General features: G+C 33.1%; 1 pseudogene; it reads left to right on the forward strand.

Moving 5' to 3' along the window:
- Positions 1–17,537: 17,537 nt before the first annotated feature.
- Positions 17,538–17,613, forward strand: LOC147825324 (U2 spliceosomal RNA; annotated as a pseudogene).
- The last annotated feature ends 625 nt before the right edge of the window (positions 17,614–18,238 follow it).

The raw sequence follows: 18,238 nt of genomic DNA on the forward strand, positions 1-18,238 counted from the left end.
AAATACTGAGTGCTACTACATGTCAAAGATTATGTTAAATGCTTTGTTCACATTATCATATTTAATTATCTTAATTTTTTTTGTATGTGTGTATGGCATTGGGGATCAATCCTGGGACCTCCCACGTGCTGTGCAATGCACTACTGCTGAGGAGCAACTTAAGGTCAAGAAAAACAATCTCATTACAGCCTCACAAGAGGAAACTAAGGGCACAATATTTTAGCACATGTTGATGTAAAAATGAAACAAGATTTTAGCAATATTAACATCAGAATAAATCGTTTACTTGCAGGCATAAGTATTCTTCAATTGAGCACTTACCCTGATCTGACCTGACTTCTGAAAGTTTAAAGTCAACTTTTAGTTCAAATGTAGCAGACATTTGTTTTCCTCTCCCATTGTTTGAATTAATTGTCTCATGTTAATCTATAACTGATACCTGTCTATCTAACACCTCTTTCCCGCATTTTCCTACAAATACATAATTCTTAAGAGTGGTCTCGTCACTTTATCCAGCTTTTCACATGCTTTTCTGTACATTTTTTTCGCCTAGTACAACCTGACTTCAGTATCTTTCTCCAAAAGCAGTAAATTCCTAACTGTTAAATACACTGATGATAATTATTTAATACTCTTGATCACATAATCTAGAAAATTCTGTAAATTATCTGCTTTCTGTAACTCATATTTTGCCTCAAAATCCATCACACCCACATTTCTATCGAGTGGAAGCTGTTTGAACAAATAACCCAATGTCCAGGTTTAGGCACTGTTAAGTCTGAGCCAACCAAGAAATCAGCTTGTAATATTGTGATATAGTAAGAAATATGTATTAACTCTCTGTTCCAATTTCCTGCCACATAGTTCTTAAACACTTGGAATCTCTTAGGTGAGGTTTCTATTTAGACTCTAAAGAGAAGACTAATGACTAGGAGTTAAAGCTGCCACAGATATACCCACAGAATGAGGGCCTCTTATCAAGACAATCAACCATATGATTAGAAAGTTGGATTTTCAGCCTAATTGGGCTGAGCTTTGGGAAGAAGTGGCTAAAGATTGAGTTGATCATCAATTGCCAATGATTTAATCAAGCATGCTTCTCTAATGCCGTTTCTATAAAAACCCAAAGGATAGGGCTTTAGAGAGCATCTGTCTAGATTACTGAACAGATGGAAGGTGGTGAACTCCGGGAAGGCATCTGGTAATTTATTTGTTAATTGAAAGTATCCTCTATAACAAATCTACAATAGTAAGGCAACCACAGTTAAAGGTTCTGTGAACTACACTAGCAAATTAACACAGAGGGGAATCATGGAAACATTTAAACAGTATTCAACTCAGACAGAGGCTGTGAGTTACTTGGAAACCTACTACTCATGGTTGGCAACTGAAAGGAGCGTTGCTCTAGTAGGATATGTGTGTGTGTGCAAGTGTGTGTGTGCATATGCATGCATGTATATGGTCATATATTTGCATATATAGAGATACATAAACCAAATCAAAGTGTTCCCACTGGCTTTATCAAGAGGATGGGATTAAGAATTGAGAGAACTTTGAAGATATGTATTTCAGGGTAGATTTTTTTTTATTATAAGCATATTGATTTTATAACCTATAAAAGAACTTTTTAGACCAAAAACTCAGATACATCCATTCAAAAAGAAAAATGATAAATACATATAGATTATTTTTGCCATAACATTATCTAGGCATCACAGCATTAACTGAAGGATATAGTATTCGATATCATCTCAGTATTATGTTTCCTTAGTTTGCGATATGCACTTTAAGATTTGAACTAGTAGTTCTGTGTGGGAAATTGTAGAATTTAGTTATCAAGTTGTAAGAATTGATCACAAGAATTTAATTAACTGAGAAAATTAAGAAGTCGTTTCTGGGAATTTCCACAAGTCTGTTTGTTAAAGGAATTCCAGGAAACTTTAAGAGATGTTGTAAAAGTTTTAAGGGAGAAAAACAGGTTTTCCTAGTTTTCTTAGTAACCATTTTCTGGGGTCAGAGGACCACGACCCAATGACTCTACGGGTGGTGAGAGAGATATGACTCACTATGTACATCTGTGATGTTTGCGTTGGGCCGGTGGGCTTGATTTCTGCTGAAGTCACCCTGCTTTCTTGATACCATCTGATAAGAAGAGGGCTGTGGTGTGCTCTTAGATGTACGGGATTGGTGAACAGAAATGACGGACTTGTAAATTTGCCTGTAGCTTTTATGAGTCACTTAAAGTCACTGGTTAACTCCAGAGGTTAAAACCAAAAAGACAATAGCCAGAATAACTAAGCTGCTTTCCTACATGTATAAAAGCCTTGCTTCTTTCCTTTGTGATTGTCGAACAGTGTCAGAGGAATAAACTGCTACTCGTCCCCCAGGCTTTCTCCTTTTCTTTCTTTAAAGGTTGGTGTTCTCTGGAGTCTCAGGTGTCCCTTTAGAGAGACCACCCACAGTTCTGAAATTTTGTTCATGTTTTATTTTTAGTGGAAACTCATGAAAGAATAAAAAGTTACTCTTTTCACATGTTAAAAAAAAATCCTCAGAAGAGAATTACAGTTGTGGAGAGTAAGATAGAAAATGTTATTATTACAAGTTCTCCATAAATCCTGGTGTGATTGTAGGCAGGCAGGACCTTTGAAATGTTATTAGATCATGGGAATGTATAACTGACTTGCTGGGGTCTGATTGAAAGAGGTGAGTCACTGGTGGTGAGGCCTAGAAGCATTTCTCTGTTTCCAGATCTCTCCCTCCTCCTCTCTCTCTCTCTCTCTCTCTCCCTCTCTCTTCCCACCTTCATGCCATGAACAGCTTACCTGGGCTATGCTCCTCTACCATGCTGTCCCGTATTGGAGCCTGCAGACTATGGGTTGAAACCTCCACAAACTATGAGTGAAAATAAAACTCTCTTTAAGTTTCATGTGTCAGATATTGGGTCTCAGGAAAGAAAAAAATAACTAAAGCAGAAAAAAATCAAGCTTAATATAAATAAGTATACTGGATATAAAACAGTGGAGTTTTCATCACTTACTAAATGAAGTAACATAACTGTAATTCTGTGTTACTTTTCTTTAAAAATAATAAAATCATATTTTCAAATGAGTTTTTAAAATACTGTTTTTTATAAAGTACCCTAAATGAAAGTATCCAAATTGAAGCTTAATTGTTACATTTTAGGTCAAAGTTAATATAAGCAACAAATAACAAACTTCAATTTTATAAAATTTTGAGATTAGAGCTCAAATCATGACAATGTGAAATTTATCACAATCATAAATGATCAACACTAGTGATTATGTAATTAAATTTAAAATATCAATTCTCATTTAATGATAAAAGTTTATATTTGAACATGAGAATTGATTAAAGGTGTTACACTATTAAGCTCTAGGGTATGAGAATATATCAACCAAGGTGAAAAAAGCAAATGTATTATTCAGTAACTTCAGGACAATCAATTCTGGGAGGCCTCATTTCCTCGTGAAGAAATACTTTATAGCTTGAAATGTTGTTCAACATGCTAAATTACATAATAGATGCTTAGTACACAATGAATATGCTTACTACTCATGAAGTAAATGATAGTCTTAATAGTAATAGTGCTAAAACTATGAGATATACAGAAAACAGAACAAAAATGAAAGCTTGCTTTGCAGTTTTATGAAGGATGAGTTAATGAAGTGAAATCTGACAACATAATCTTCAACTCAATGTATTTTGTTTCATTCTTTTTTTAATATGGTGCTTTTATCCCTTTGATAAACTCCTGGTGTTTTTAGTAAGGGTGTTACCATTATATTTAATTGGCTTTAAAACTGCTAAATGTCTATTGGGACATCATTTTGTTGATGAGATAAGTTGCAATCTTAATGTAGCCTTAATCACCTTCTTCTTTAAAAAGCTTCACATATCCTTTAGCCTTGTTGCTGTGACATTGGATAATTACTTGAAAAGGAGATGAGAAGATGAATATTGATGCTAATTAACCCTGGATAGGGTGATTTGTTAGTTCTACAAAAAAGTTAGAAAAGAAAAATATCTGATTTTAACAACAGAATATTTCCAAATTACAAGATGCTTCCTTATTGCATTACTAATTCATCATATAAATATTTAGTATTTGGTTTTGCTCATTGAGTTTCAGTTAAAGGGAAAAATGGAGCATTAAGTAAGAAAATAAATAAATTAATACAATAACAAATTCATATAAGTGCCAGAAACTTAATCACACCATCTTAAATGAGAACAAAATGGATGAATCCATACTCAGAGAGAAAATTTGGTAAAGTGCTTTCAGAAGAACTTCTGTTTAGGCTTAGATCTATTGGACGATAAGCCTGCAGAAGGGTGGAAATCGCATTAGACACAAACGGAACAGTGCAGAGAAAGTTCCTGCTGTGGAAAAGAGTTTGGTACTGGATAAAATTTAAGACTAACCAGTTAGTAATGTAGCAAAGAAGGGGCTGAAAGAGAAACCAAAGCAAATCATGAAAGGAAGCTAGTAGGATTGTAAGTTCAACAAGAAGCCATTGGAGAATTTTAAGTAATTTATTTATTTTAATTTTTAAGAAACACTCTGGCTGTCCTGTGGGAAAATAACAGTACAATGTCAAGATTGCTGTCAGGAAATCACTTTTGGAGTCTGTTGCTGTAATCAAACCAAGATATCATGTAGTTTCCCTCTCTGAAGGAGTTTATGCATCTTTATGTAAATGAATGAATGCACTTATTCGTCCATTAACATGACAGAGTAAATGCAAAACTAATTAGACCCTGGTAAAGCTTCCAAGTATCACCGGCTCCAGCTATGTCTTAAGTAATGAATGAAGACTTTAAGGTTCTTTGTCAACATCCTTATTTTTATTTCAAGGAAATTGGCTTTCCAGAGTAGGAACAAGAGAAATCAAGGTTTACCTTGACCCAGATTCATAGGCAAGGATATAGATCTCTAAGAATTTCCATTCTTATGGAAAATTATTAACTTTGTTTATTTCTTGACTTTATGTTTTCTGTCCTGGTTAGATTTAATATACAAATCTTCCATTAAGTTTTTGCTTCCCACTATTCCCCACATCCTCTTAGGAAATGAGGATTTTGACAATGAATTACAAAATCTTTTGGATTTTTCATTTCAGTTAAAAATGTGAAACATGGGTTCTAATGTTCAAGTACAACCTGGTTATTGGTGCATATTACTTGTGTGATACTCGAATTGTTATCTAATTGCTCTAAGCAGGCATTCTCTTCCTTGTTACATATTAGGTGGCAAAAGAAATGTAGTATTGGTATTTACTATTTTAAATAAAAGCAACATATTCCATCCTACCTTAAAACAATGTATATGCAGTTTGAAGAACAAGTATTTTAGATTAACACTTCATTTATTCCATCAATTAGCACATACTTGATAGTCACCAGTTATGGTGGAATACATAGGAAACATCCACAGGGAGGGAAGCATTGTGGTGTGCTCTGGGGATAAAGATGAACAGCAAGCAGCTCCTGGTCCTCAACACTGCATGGTCCACAATGTTCTTGAAATGAAAGCATCGGCTAAGAAAAAGTGGGCATTTTCTTTCCGGAGCAGTAAAGGGTGGTCATTTAGAGGAAATGAGTACTGAAGGTAGAGGTTAGGAAACCAATATGAAAGCCAAAGATGTCTGAAGAAAGGTGGAGAAGCTATTATCAGCAAGTTCTGGTTTGGCAGGCAGAAGATAAGCAAACAGCTAGAAGAAACATACTCATTCAGTTACATTTCATTCGGATGTTCCTAATCATATCAGCCTTGAAGTTTAGTGTATTTTTACATCAATTTCATAGATGACAAGATTTGGGAATCAACAAGCAAGGAGATGACAGAATTATAAATCAGATTCTACCATGAAGAGATCTAAAGAATATTTTTATTATACTCTTTGTACAATTTTATCTTTTTAGTTTGCACTTAAAAACTTACTTTTTATCTAATATTTAGGAGAGTTCTATTCACCAAATAAATATGATTAATCATATCCACATATAATGTTTTACCTATTTACCATTAAACTGATAAGAAGTGGCTTTCTTGTTAGTTGATGTTTCTTGAAACCAAGTTGGATGGATATGCACTAAATCTGTCACTATTTACATAACACCATAAAAATGGATGATACTGCTACAATGCCATTTGTCTAGATTATGTTGTGCTACTATTATATTTTCAAGTCTGTTCTACTGAAAGACACTCTATATCCACTCTAGTGGTTCCTAACACTTCCTAGATAAACCCTATATTCATTGCGGAAAACAAAGAATGGGTTTCCGCAGGAATTCTCTGACGCATTTTTTATTTTGAATGTGGACTAAAACAGAATGTAAACCTAAAATCAGGAATAAGACAAGGATGTCCACTATCACCACTCTTGTTCAATATAGTTCTGGAAACATTAGCCATGGCAACTAGACAAGAGAAAGAAATAAAAGGAATAAAGATAGGAAATGAAGAAGTCAAGTTGTCATTATTTGCAGATGACATGATACTCTATATAGAAGACCACAAGAACTCCCCCAAAAGTCTTCTAGACTTAATAACCAAATTCAGTCAAGTAGCTGGTTACAAGGTCAACACACAAAAATCAATAGCTTTCCTCTACACAAATGACAAACTCACTGAGAGAGAAATAGGGCAAATAATTCCTTTCACAATAGCATCCAAAAAACTGAAATACCTAGGAATCAAACTAATGAAAGAAATCAAAGACCTCTTCTCTGAAAACTAAGGCACTCTGAAAAGAGAGATTGAAGATGATATCAGAAAATGGACAGACATCCCCTGCTCCTGGGTAGGAAGGATTAATATAGTGAAAATAGCCATACTTCCAAAACTGCTATATAGATTTAATGCAATTCCAATTGAGATTGTAGCAGCATACTTTATGGACCTTGAGGAAACAATCCAAAAATTCATTTGGAACAAGAAGAGACCCAGAATAGCAAAAGCAATTCTAGGTAACAGAGACATGGCAGGGGGTATCACGATCCCCAACCTGCAACTATACTACAAAGCTACTCTGATAAAAACAGCATGGTACTGGCAAAGAAACAGACCTGAGGACCAGTGGAACAGATTGGAAGATGCAGAAACAACGCCAGACACACTCAGCCATCTCATCTTCGATAAAGGAGCCAAACACCCTTACTGGAGAAAAGATTTCCTCTTTAATAAATAGTGCTGGAAACATTGGGCTTCAACTTGTCAAAGATTAAAACTAGACCTATATTTCTCGCCATGTGCTAAATGAAAATCAAAATGGATTAAAGATATAAATGTTATAATAGAAACTCTGAACCAGTTGGAACAGAGATTAGGTAGAACCCTTGAAGACATCAGTGTAGGAAAAGATTTTATGAACAAAACCTCAGTTGCCCATGAACTAGCACAAACAATCAACAAGTGGGATCTCTTCTTATTAAAAGGCTTCTGCACAGCAAGAGAAACCACCAGCAGTGTGAAGAGACAACCCACAATGTGGGAAAAAATCTTCACCTGCTCTTCCTCAGACAAAGATCTACTATCTTGAATCTATAAAGAACTTAAAAAGATCAGACCTCCCAAATTTAAAGACCAAACCCAAAAATGGGCATCTGAAATGAACAGACATTTCTCAGACAAAGAAGTAGAAATGGCAAATAAATACATGAAAAAATGTTCAACATCACTGGTCATTCAAGAGATGCAAATGAAAATAATGCTGAGATTCCACCTCACTCCAGAAAGAATGGCTGCTATCATGAAATCAACCAATAACAAATGCTGGTGGGGCTGTGGGGAAAGAGAAACCCTGCTCCACTGCTGGTGGGAGTGTAGACTGGTGCAAGCACTGTGGAAATCAGTATGGAGATACCTCAAAGAACTAGGACTGGAAATCCCATTTGACCCCACTATTCTACTGCTGGGAATCTTCTCCAAACAATTAAAAGAATCATACCACAGTGATATACGTGTGCCCATGTTCATAGCAGCACAGTTTGTAATAGCTAAAACTTGGAAACAGCCCAAATGCCCATCAACTGGGGACTGGATAAAGAAAATGTGGTTTTTTTAATAAAATGGAGTACTACTCAGCCATAAAAAGATGAGAAATTAGAGACATTTATAGCTAAGTGGATGCACATTGAGGTGATACTCTTAAGTGAAATATATAGGACACACATGTAGAAATACCGAATAGTTTCTCTTGTGTAAGAAACTGAAAGCGTAAATAAGGACTAAATGTATAATAGGTAATATGAAATAGGAATAAAAAGGGCAAAGGGGAAGAAAGTGGGATGGCTACAGGAAAGGATAGAAGGGAATGGGATTAATATGAGAAAATGGAAAAATAGGAACAAAATCTTTGTAAATAGGGAGGAATGGAGGGGTTGAAGGGAGGGCTGGGAAAGGGTGATAAATAAGAACCAAGAGAGACTATGTAAAGGTGCAAATTTCCAATGATGAATGTCATTATATTGTATACCTAAAATGTACCAATGATTAGAATGAATAATCGATAATGTAAAATAGGAAGAACATGTCCAAAGGGGTAGGGGTAGTGGGAGTGGCAGGGGAAAGGAAAGAAGAGAAAGGAAAAATGCTGAGAAATGGAAAAAATGGAAATAAAGTCTTTGTAAATAGGGAAGGGTGGAGGGGGTGAAAGCAGGGCTAGGAATGGGGAAAAAATAAGAACCAAGATGTATTATGTAAAGGTACAATTCCCAATGAGAAATGTAATTGTGTTGTATACCTACAATGTACCAATAAAAGAATTTAACAACAACAACAAAAAAACCAGAATATAAAGTAGCTCCTGTGCCTCTTGATTTCTCTTTGCTAGTATGGCTTGTAAATTCTCATGACTCTATGCCACAGTGTTAGGGGAAGAAATGAACTAAACAAGGGTTCTCAGGTCTAAAATGACTTTTTGTATTTTGTTGAATTGCTACTCAGCTTCTGAAAGGCTGTTTACAATGTGATTATGGTTAAATTATCATCACCATTGCCACTCTTTCTATCCTTTCATAGATATAAAAAATCCATAAGTCATCTTCTCTATGAGAAGTCAAAGGAGCACCAGGGAAAATGCAGCTCACTGGAGCCATTTGAACAATGACTGTAAAAATAACATCTGGTCCTTGTTTTCATGCTAAGTATATTTTTTAATTCACTGCAGGGGACACCGCTGGCAGCAGTCAGTGTAATTTATCTAAATTTTTAATACTCAGTGTTTTATTCAGGAACAGAAATATATTTGCTTTCTAAAGAGCATCAAGAGTAAATGTTAAGGGATTCTTTTTAATATTGTAGGATTATGAGCAGGTATTGAAGCAACCGATTGAGAATGTATAACTATCCATCATTGCCATCATTAAATGAAATTGCCTTCCGCCACATAAAAGGGGCTTATGTATTTATATGTGCAGTGTATATATGGATATTATTTGCTTATAATATGCAATACACATTACAGATAGTGATAGATATAAAAATTTTAGAAGTCCTATAATTTAACAAAATAAACTTAAGGGAGATAAAGTTTGTGAGAAAAGTATTCACTTCCTACTGAATTTTTTAAAGAGATGGTTGCTCTTATTTTTCTGAGATCTATGATATTTAACAAAAAGGAAGTGGGTTTCAGATATGTTCAAACTTTTCTGGAATTTTAGTCTTTTTTACAGGTGTCATTATTCAATAATTTTTTTCTATGATTTTTCATTACAAAATCTCTTACAGGAAGCCCTCCTCCTTACTGCAACTTGAGTACTGAGTATTAATCTGAACTCATTGTCTCTTGTCCTACAAGCCTCTCTTTTCTTTTCTCTGTCGAATCAGTTCATGAAAAATGACTCATTCATTCCTCCATTAACACAAACAATATATACTAAGCACTTATCCAGGTACAGAAAGACTGGGAAGATAAATATTTCTCTTCATAGTTAGGTTTGATAAAGAGAAAGTGCTCGTAAGTGCTAAATCAGGAAAGCATGGACTACAGAGCACTTCAGCTGGGGAGAAGACAAAGCCTGATAGAGGAAGCATCATGGGACTTACAAGTTGGCTATATGAGCGTCAGAAACCTGTATCTGTTATTTTTTTAAAATTTACTATCATATTTTTGTTGTTAATTTTCATTTTGTTATTACTTATCTATTTAAAAACATTCTGCAGTTCCGTTACACATAATTTATGCTCAATATATTGAAAACTACAGGTAAGAAGAAAAGGCAAAATCAACCAGGAAAAACCACATTTAACACTTCATACTGTATATTATTTTCCATGGATATAAATTTATTTGTTTTATACAAACATAGTGTCCATTTTTATAAATATTTAACATGGGTTTTTGGGGGATTTTTTGGTACCTGGCATCAAACTCGGGACCTTGTGCTTATGAGGCAGGTGACGGAACCACTCAGCTAAATCCCCAGCCCTAACATGATTTTTAACTTAACATTTTGTACTTATTTTATAGTTTGATTAATTATTCTTCTACATTTAGTCATGTTGTTGTTGGGAAAATAATGCATTTTTTGGAAAATAATACATTCATTTGGAAAATTTGGAAAATAATGCATCAATTTAAACTCTTAAAAATTTGGAATCATTTGGAATGATTTGGTATCATTTTAAACTCTTAAAAATAGTTATGGGTGAAGTAGAGTATTATTTCATATATCTGATGGCTATTTGCAAGTCCCTTTTGGAAAAGTGAATGGATAGTTTGAAATGTCTGAATGTTCAAACTACTGGACACAGAGCTACCTAAGATTAAACAGATTTCTTTGTAACAGAAAATTGTGTAAAATACTGTTCTATTTGCCAATAAGAAACAAGTTACATTAAAATGCAGAGTTTCTGTGGAAGTTTCAATGACTAAGTATGCCAGAACAAACAAACAAAGGAACATTTGAATAAAACCCAATAACAAGGGGGAAAATTGAGAAAATTATCAAGAAATTATTTTATAAAACTTGTTCTTTCTTCAAAAAGTTTTATCTGTTAACACTCTCAAATAATTTCCAGATACTATAGAAGCTTTTCAAGAACATAGGAGTACCTTAAAATCTATCCAGTTCTTTCCATATAGTAAACATAGTTGATTCTAAGAGCAAACAATTTTAACATGAAAAATAAGTTATACATAAGATAGTTTTAGGCACAATATGTGAAATTCAAACAAAAATTAGAAATCAAGTACGTAAAATAAGCAAGTTCTAGAAACCTGCTGAACAACAAAGAAAACATAGCATTCAAGGATGCATTTCGAAATCAGCATTGCCATGTAGATTTTCTGTGATGATAAAAGCATAAAGAAAATATTGGAAAATTTAATAACTTACGTAGTTTAAAAGGTATTAATAACAAAACAATATTGTCATCATCTGAGAGACACTAAATGATGTTAACTTATTTCAGGATTTATGGCTGAGAAAAATAATATTTTAATTAAAATTTGAAAGATACATTTTATTGTATAAAAACTGTAATAAATAATTCAAATATAATATTTAATAATTAAGTTAGAGGTATTTTAGCTTGTAAAATAAGATATAAAACCAAAATATACAATAAAATCATTAGCTAGAAGGAAGTAAAATTAGTTCCTCATAATCTGTCTGAACATCTTTAAACTACTATTGCTCATATATATCATGATTCTATATCTCAAATTAAAAACTCTAGGTTAATTTTTTAAAATCATGAGGATTAAAAAGGAAGTAAAGCAGGGCCAGGGATTTAGCTCAGTGGTGCTGCCTCCTGCCTAGCAGGCACAAGATCCCTGGTACAAAAAAAAAGAAACTAAAGCATTAGTACACACATAAAATCTGGGTACTTTGAAACCATTTAGTTGAATATCTTATTCAAGTTTTTTAAATTTCATGCCAAAACAATTTCATTAATAGCAAAACTATATGAAATATTTAGATTAAAGGAAATATGTATAACCAAAAGAAAATGAATACTAAACTATTTTGATATCTAAAAGAAATTTTAGATGAGATTACTGTTCTGAAAAAACAATATTTTGCAGTAAAATTTTTAAAATACAAAATTTCTTTCAATATTATTCTAATGGAGAATCTCCAAAAGACTTTATTTTAAAAACAGATAAACCAAGAACCTGGGATATTTATTTTAAAATGCAATAAAAATTATACTTCTAACTATATGAAATAAACTCCTAAAAATACAGGAGATGATGATTTCTTCAGAATATATACACTCTATGCATGCATAATAGTATATCAGTGAAGAAGAGAAAGAGTAATGAGAAAAATTTCACCAAAATATAGCTTTTAATATATAATAAGAATATTAAAAGTGGCATCACAAATCAATGAGTAGGGAAAACATGAAATTCGTGATGGTGGAATGATTAAAAGCAAATTAGAGTCTTAGAAAATCATTTTACATCTCTCACTATGTGCTAAATAAACTCTTTGAGTGCGTGGATGATCTTCACAATAAAATAAACAATAGATCATATATCATATATATAATACAAATGAGAGTGAAAGTAAATTTTAAAAACAGAATAACAAATAAGTTATTAAATTACATATCCATAGGTGATAAATACAAAACATGTCAAATACAAAACTCAAAGAGCCAACAGCCAAAGTCCTTGTTGCTACTCCAAACATTGAAGACCTTCCTGCAGAAGCCAGGCAGTCAGACAGAACCTTACAAGGTCGGCAGCTCAGTTTTGCAGATCAGTGAGCAAGAAACCGATGACTGAAGATGAATACAGTTTATCAATTTCTTAAAAAAGACTGGCCACATTCAGAATATAGAAATATCAATATGTTGCATTCATAGTAAAACAGAATAGTGGCTTATTCTCTGGCTATTATAGAATAGTTTGTGCTATATTAATTTTTCTTTTAAAAAAGAAGAAAGACATATAAAAATTTAAATATCTCAAAAAGTGTTGGAAATTACAAAAATAACTGTAGCTTAAAATGATGATCACTAAGATGATCTCAGTTTTATATCTTCCTCACTCCCATCAGTGTTTGTTAATTATTAGAGGAGAGTATGAGGTTAAGAGCCCAGGAAAAAGTTCCCACTAAGTTATAGAGTAGACAAGAGAGTGTTAGACAACTCACAGAGCTGGGAGGAAGACAATTAGCATTTGTGGTCTTGGAGTACCCTGAAATTGAAGCCAGAAAACACCAGATGAAATGTAGGTTCACAAAACTAAGCTCAACACTAGGCATTGATTTTCTACACAAGGCTTTTTTTTTTTCTTGGTACTGGGGATGAAACTTAGGACCTTGCACTTGCAAGGCAGGCAGCAGCACCACTGAGCTAAATCCCTGGCCCCTACAAGGCATTTTTGGAATAAGATGTACAAGGCAAGAAGATGAAAAATGAGAATTTAACTGAAAAGTAGAGCATGACTGCCATGCTATATTGCTTGGGTCTCAAATGTTATATTGTGGTTGTCATTAAAGAATGGATACCTTAGGAAATCCTCAGACTCTCAGTTTGAAACTCTATGGGACTCCATATGAGGAATGTAAAATTAAATGGAGAACTATTTTTACAATACCTATAATCCTGCCAAAATCTATGAAGTCCCTGAGTAGATTGGGGTTCTATGTTCCTCTGTCTTCTGTCAGAAAACAGGATGGGTCTGATCTATTCCCATAGATGTCATTTTCTAGAGTGTCGCCATCTTTTCACACAAAATATCTGCACTTTAAGCAAAATTTGACAAAAATACTTAGTGGTATGGTTTGGAAATGGTTTGTCTCCTGAAAACACATGTCCTATAAGCTTCATCACTGGTATTGATGAAGTGGTGTTGAGGTGGTAGAACCCTGAACAGCCCTGATCTAGTGAAATGTCACAAGGTCATAAATAATTCACCTTCACAAATGGGCTAATGATATTTCATTAGACTCACTCAGGTCGTGTGGGGCTTGATTAGTCATGGTGAGTGCAAACTGTTATAAAGTAAAGATATCCTATATGCTTCACTCCGTATGTGGCAGTCTAAATTTCTCCATTTCTCCACTATATTGCTATGTAATTAGGTGTCCCCCACCAGGACACCAGCATCATACACTATGGACTTTTTAGGGAAAGTAATCATGATCCAAATCAACTTCTTCTTTATGTTACTTATCCGCATGTATTTTGTTACACCAACCCAAACAGGACTAAGATCTAAGAATAGAAGTAAAACAAAATATAATAGAAATAAATATAGATGATGAAGATTTTGAAAGTCAAGAAAATTTTAAAATAACCATATCTTGTACAGTTTAGAAAAATATTTCAAGAAATAAATTTTCATCAGAGATACAATTAATAAAACAATAAAATGGAAATTTTATGCAGTAATTGAGCTTTAGAACTAAGTTCAATAAAATGCAAAAGATTATTGATTTGTGGGCCGGGAATTTAGCTCAGTGGCTCTGCCACCTGCCTCGCAAGCACAAGGTCCCGAGTTCAATCCCCAGTATCAAAAAAAAAAAATGATTATTGATTTGTACAATAAAAGTTCATAGGATATAACTAGACTTAGGTCTAAAGAGAAAATAATATAAGATGTACACAAAAATATAAGATTGATCATAAGTGTAGTTTTAGTCACAGAAGAGGAAAAATTAAATAGAACAAAAGCAATTTTTAAAGAGATAATGGCCCCAAAATTCTACATCTGGTATTAGACATCAATCTATAGATATAAGTAGCTCAAGACATTAAGCAGTACAAATATGAAGAAAATTCACTGAACTACATCATAATATACCTGACCAAGGAGAGCGATGACAAGGGATCATCTTTTAAAATATTAAAAGTAGTAGGAGAAATAAATATATTACAGCAAGGCAGTAACAAGACTGAAATGAGACTTTACAACAGAAAAGTCTAAGAGCCAAAAAAAGATAATCAATTTATGATTATAATGTGCTGGAGAGAAAGCAAATCTTCCAGCCAGCCATATATCATATTTTATACCTAACAAAAATATTGCTTGAAGCTGAAAGCAAATTGAAGAAATATGAATGTAACATAAACTGAAAAAGTTACACTGCCAGTCATACAAAACTACAAGACACATCACAATAAAAATTATTTATCAAATATAAGAAAATGATACTAGAAATGAAAAAGTTTGAAAGAGTAGTGAAAGAAGTAAATATGGAGTAAATAAATAAAGAAAATCTAATTAATTAATTGTCTTTATAAATATTTCATACCTGCTATTTTAACAATTGTGAATTCATCTTTATAAGAAAAGCAGCAAGTAAATGTATATCAATGCACATTATGAGACAGGAATGGTGAAGCACACAGGTGATGTTTTAGGACACAGACTTACCTACTCTACTTGGGAATGTTAACTAAAACTCTCCTTCAGGAGCAAGCACTTGTCAAATCTCAGCTGATTCAAATAATACAACAGAGAGGAGAAATGTAAAATATATGACATGATTGGTGGGAATGCTAGTTGAGAAATCTTTAGATGAGTAACCAATAAACTGATAAATGACCTCTCATGTAGTCCTTAAATTTGAGTATTCATCTTTCCATTCTCTGATTCTTATTCTCTACTTACTACTCCCATTAGTTCATTCATATTAGTTTTGCTACAATATATCAAGGGATTAAAAATAGGGATGATAAAATGGATCAAAATTCAGAATTATATCAACAATGGGTTGAGAATTATAATGACAATTTATTTCAAATTCATTATGCATTTTATGCTCAAAATCAGAGATACATATTTTAAATCATGAAAAGAATAAAACATATCAAAGCCAAAAAAAGTTATGGAGTAATGATATTGAGAATAGTTCAATGATACATCTATGTGCAAGTAGTTTTATTTTCTTCTTTTCCTCCTTGATGCTTGCCAAATAGGACCAGCAATAAATGGTAAATGAAGCAATTTTTCTAAATGGATGCTTAAAATCTTGCCAAATAAAGTAAGATTCTGTTAATTAAAAATGTAATTGTTCTTGAAAGTGATTGAGAAAGACAATACTTAACCTTTCTAAAAGAGTATGCCAACAACATATTTCTTCTTTAGCAAACCATATACAAATTATTTATTCAATACCTATTGATTACACGTTTTAATCCTTATGCAGATTCAAGTGATAACTGTGCACTGAATCAATTCTTGCTTGTACCATCCCTGGGAGCTGATGTTTGAGCTCTGTTTATGTGAGTTTCAGTACAATCTAAAAAGTCTTTTACTCTTTCTGTCGATTTCAAAGAGGGTGAAGGTTATAGTAATTATCCATTTTGTCTCAACTCACAGTCTTTTACATTCAGCTCCCTATGCCTAGTGCTGAGCAGGCAAAAATCTCCCAAAAACTTTCTCTTTTGTGTTAAGGATAAAGAAATTCTACCTAAACAAAATTGTTCACTCCTTTCAACTGTGTCACAGAATGATTCAAAACTGTCATATTTATTAAGTTCCCTACTCTGTTAGATATTTATTTTTAGAGCAAAAGAACTATAATTTAAACTATACTCCAGCCAAATACACATATTTTATTTTGCTGAGCAGTATCTGCTCTACAAAATATTCTTTCCTGTCCCAGAGGATAGAAATGTGCAATCTAGAATGCAACATAAAATTTTCTTCCCATCCACCTAATCGAAAAACATTAAAATTATCACAAGTGTTATTGAATTTTTCCTGAAATCTAGGCTCTACTTCTTTGAAATATTTAATATTAAGTAAACAGAGTACGATTGTAATGCATCACTGCATGTTTAACATAGCAAATAACAGAATAAATAGATACCTAGAGCAGATTTTCTTGTGAGGAAAACAACCATGAATAACACCAAGCTTCTAGATTCTCAGTGCAGCATTTACAATGATAAAGTTCAAAAGGATAAGGAATTCAGAAAGGCAAGCATTTTTGAGGTAAGAACCTGACTCTGAATATGTTGTATTTGAGGCATCTGTGGGACACCTAGAGAATAGTGACTTGTGAGGGAATGAAAAAGTTTATAATTATCTCTTACTCCTTATCACTCAATATTGTACTTCAATTACTGTCCAAGATTGACAAAATATTGCACAGTATAAATCAAAAGACATACAGTCTAGTAGGAAATTTAATAAAATAAATAAGCATTTTTTTTTTTTTGTACCGGGGATTGAACTCGGGTCCTTGCGCTTACACAGCAGGCGGCCAAACCACTGAGCTAAATCCTGGGCCCCAAATAACCATTTTTAATTGTTAGAAATTTGGACAGCTTCCAAGTTGGTGTTATTATAAAAAAGCATTGGATATTTTAATGAGTATAACTGTTTCTTCTTTTAAATACTTTCAGGAATATGTACTCTTAGAAGCAAAGAAAAGTGATTTAATAAAATGATACAGATATTGAAAATTACACAGTATATGAAGATATATAAAATATAGTGTATTTGTCTGTATATATGTGGTTTTTACATTATCATCAGAACTGAGAATCTTAGTTTCTGTTTTAGTAGAACACTGAGGTTTATATCAGTAATGACTTTAATATTGCTTCTCGGCCTTTTGGCTAAGATCAAGTGTAATATACCTCTGTTGAATATCAAAAGTATCACAGAATCCTATCCAAACAGCAAGACCATTTATTAAAAAAAAAACTTTGGCCATTAAAATCATTTAGCATGTTAAAGAAAGCTCACTAAGTCTCTAAATAATCTTTATATTACAGACATGTAAAAGACTAAATAGATTTCCAGAGGAAAAACAGAATAAAACATTTCAAGCATCCTTTTTACTCAACAATGTACACCTCATTTTTGCAAAATGATGCATAAAGAAAAATAAACAAGTGCTAAACAGCAGTATACTTATTTAAGCTACTGAGAGCCTTATATTTTCCTTTCCCTCTGCATGGAGTTCCTCAGAGACAAATTAGCAAAAATCACAGATATCCTCTGGGATAAGTGTTTACACTATTCAGAACTCCTTTGTGGTCCCTCAAAGGCAGTTTAAGTTAACTGAATATCCTTCTGTGTTGTCAGATTTATAATTGATTTGAGTTTCTAGTGTGCAACTTATCTGACAGAATGCTAAAAATCAGATATCCCTTGTACTTAGTTTTAACTCTGAGGAAAAACCATCATAAGAAAACATCCATCCTGGAAAGACCATTACAATTCCATTGGTTGGTTTCAAAAATGGTTTTCCCAATGTTATATACAGTGCAAATAAGAGGCTGAAAAAAGCATGG

Source organism: Heterocephalus glaber, unplaced genomic scaffold (genome assembly GCF_053883595.1).
Source record: "Heterocephalus glaber isolate CG9 unplaced genomic scaffold, H.glaber_assembly_v1.0 deba00001504, whole genome shotgun sequence".
NCBI lineage: Eukaryota > Metazoa > Chordata > Mammalia > Rodentia > Bathyergidae > Heterocephalus > Heterocephalus glaber.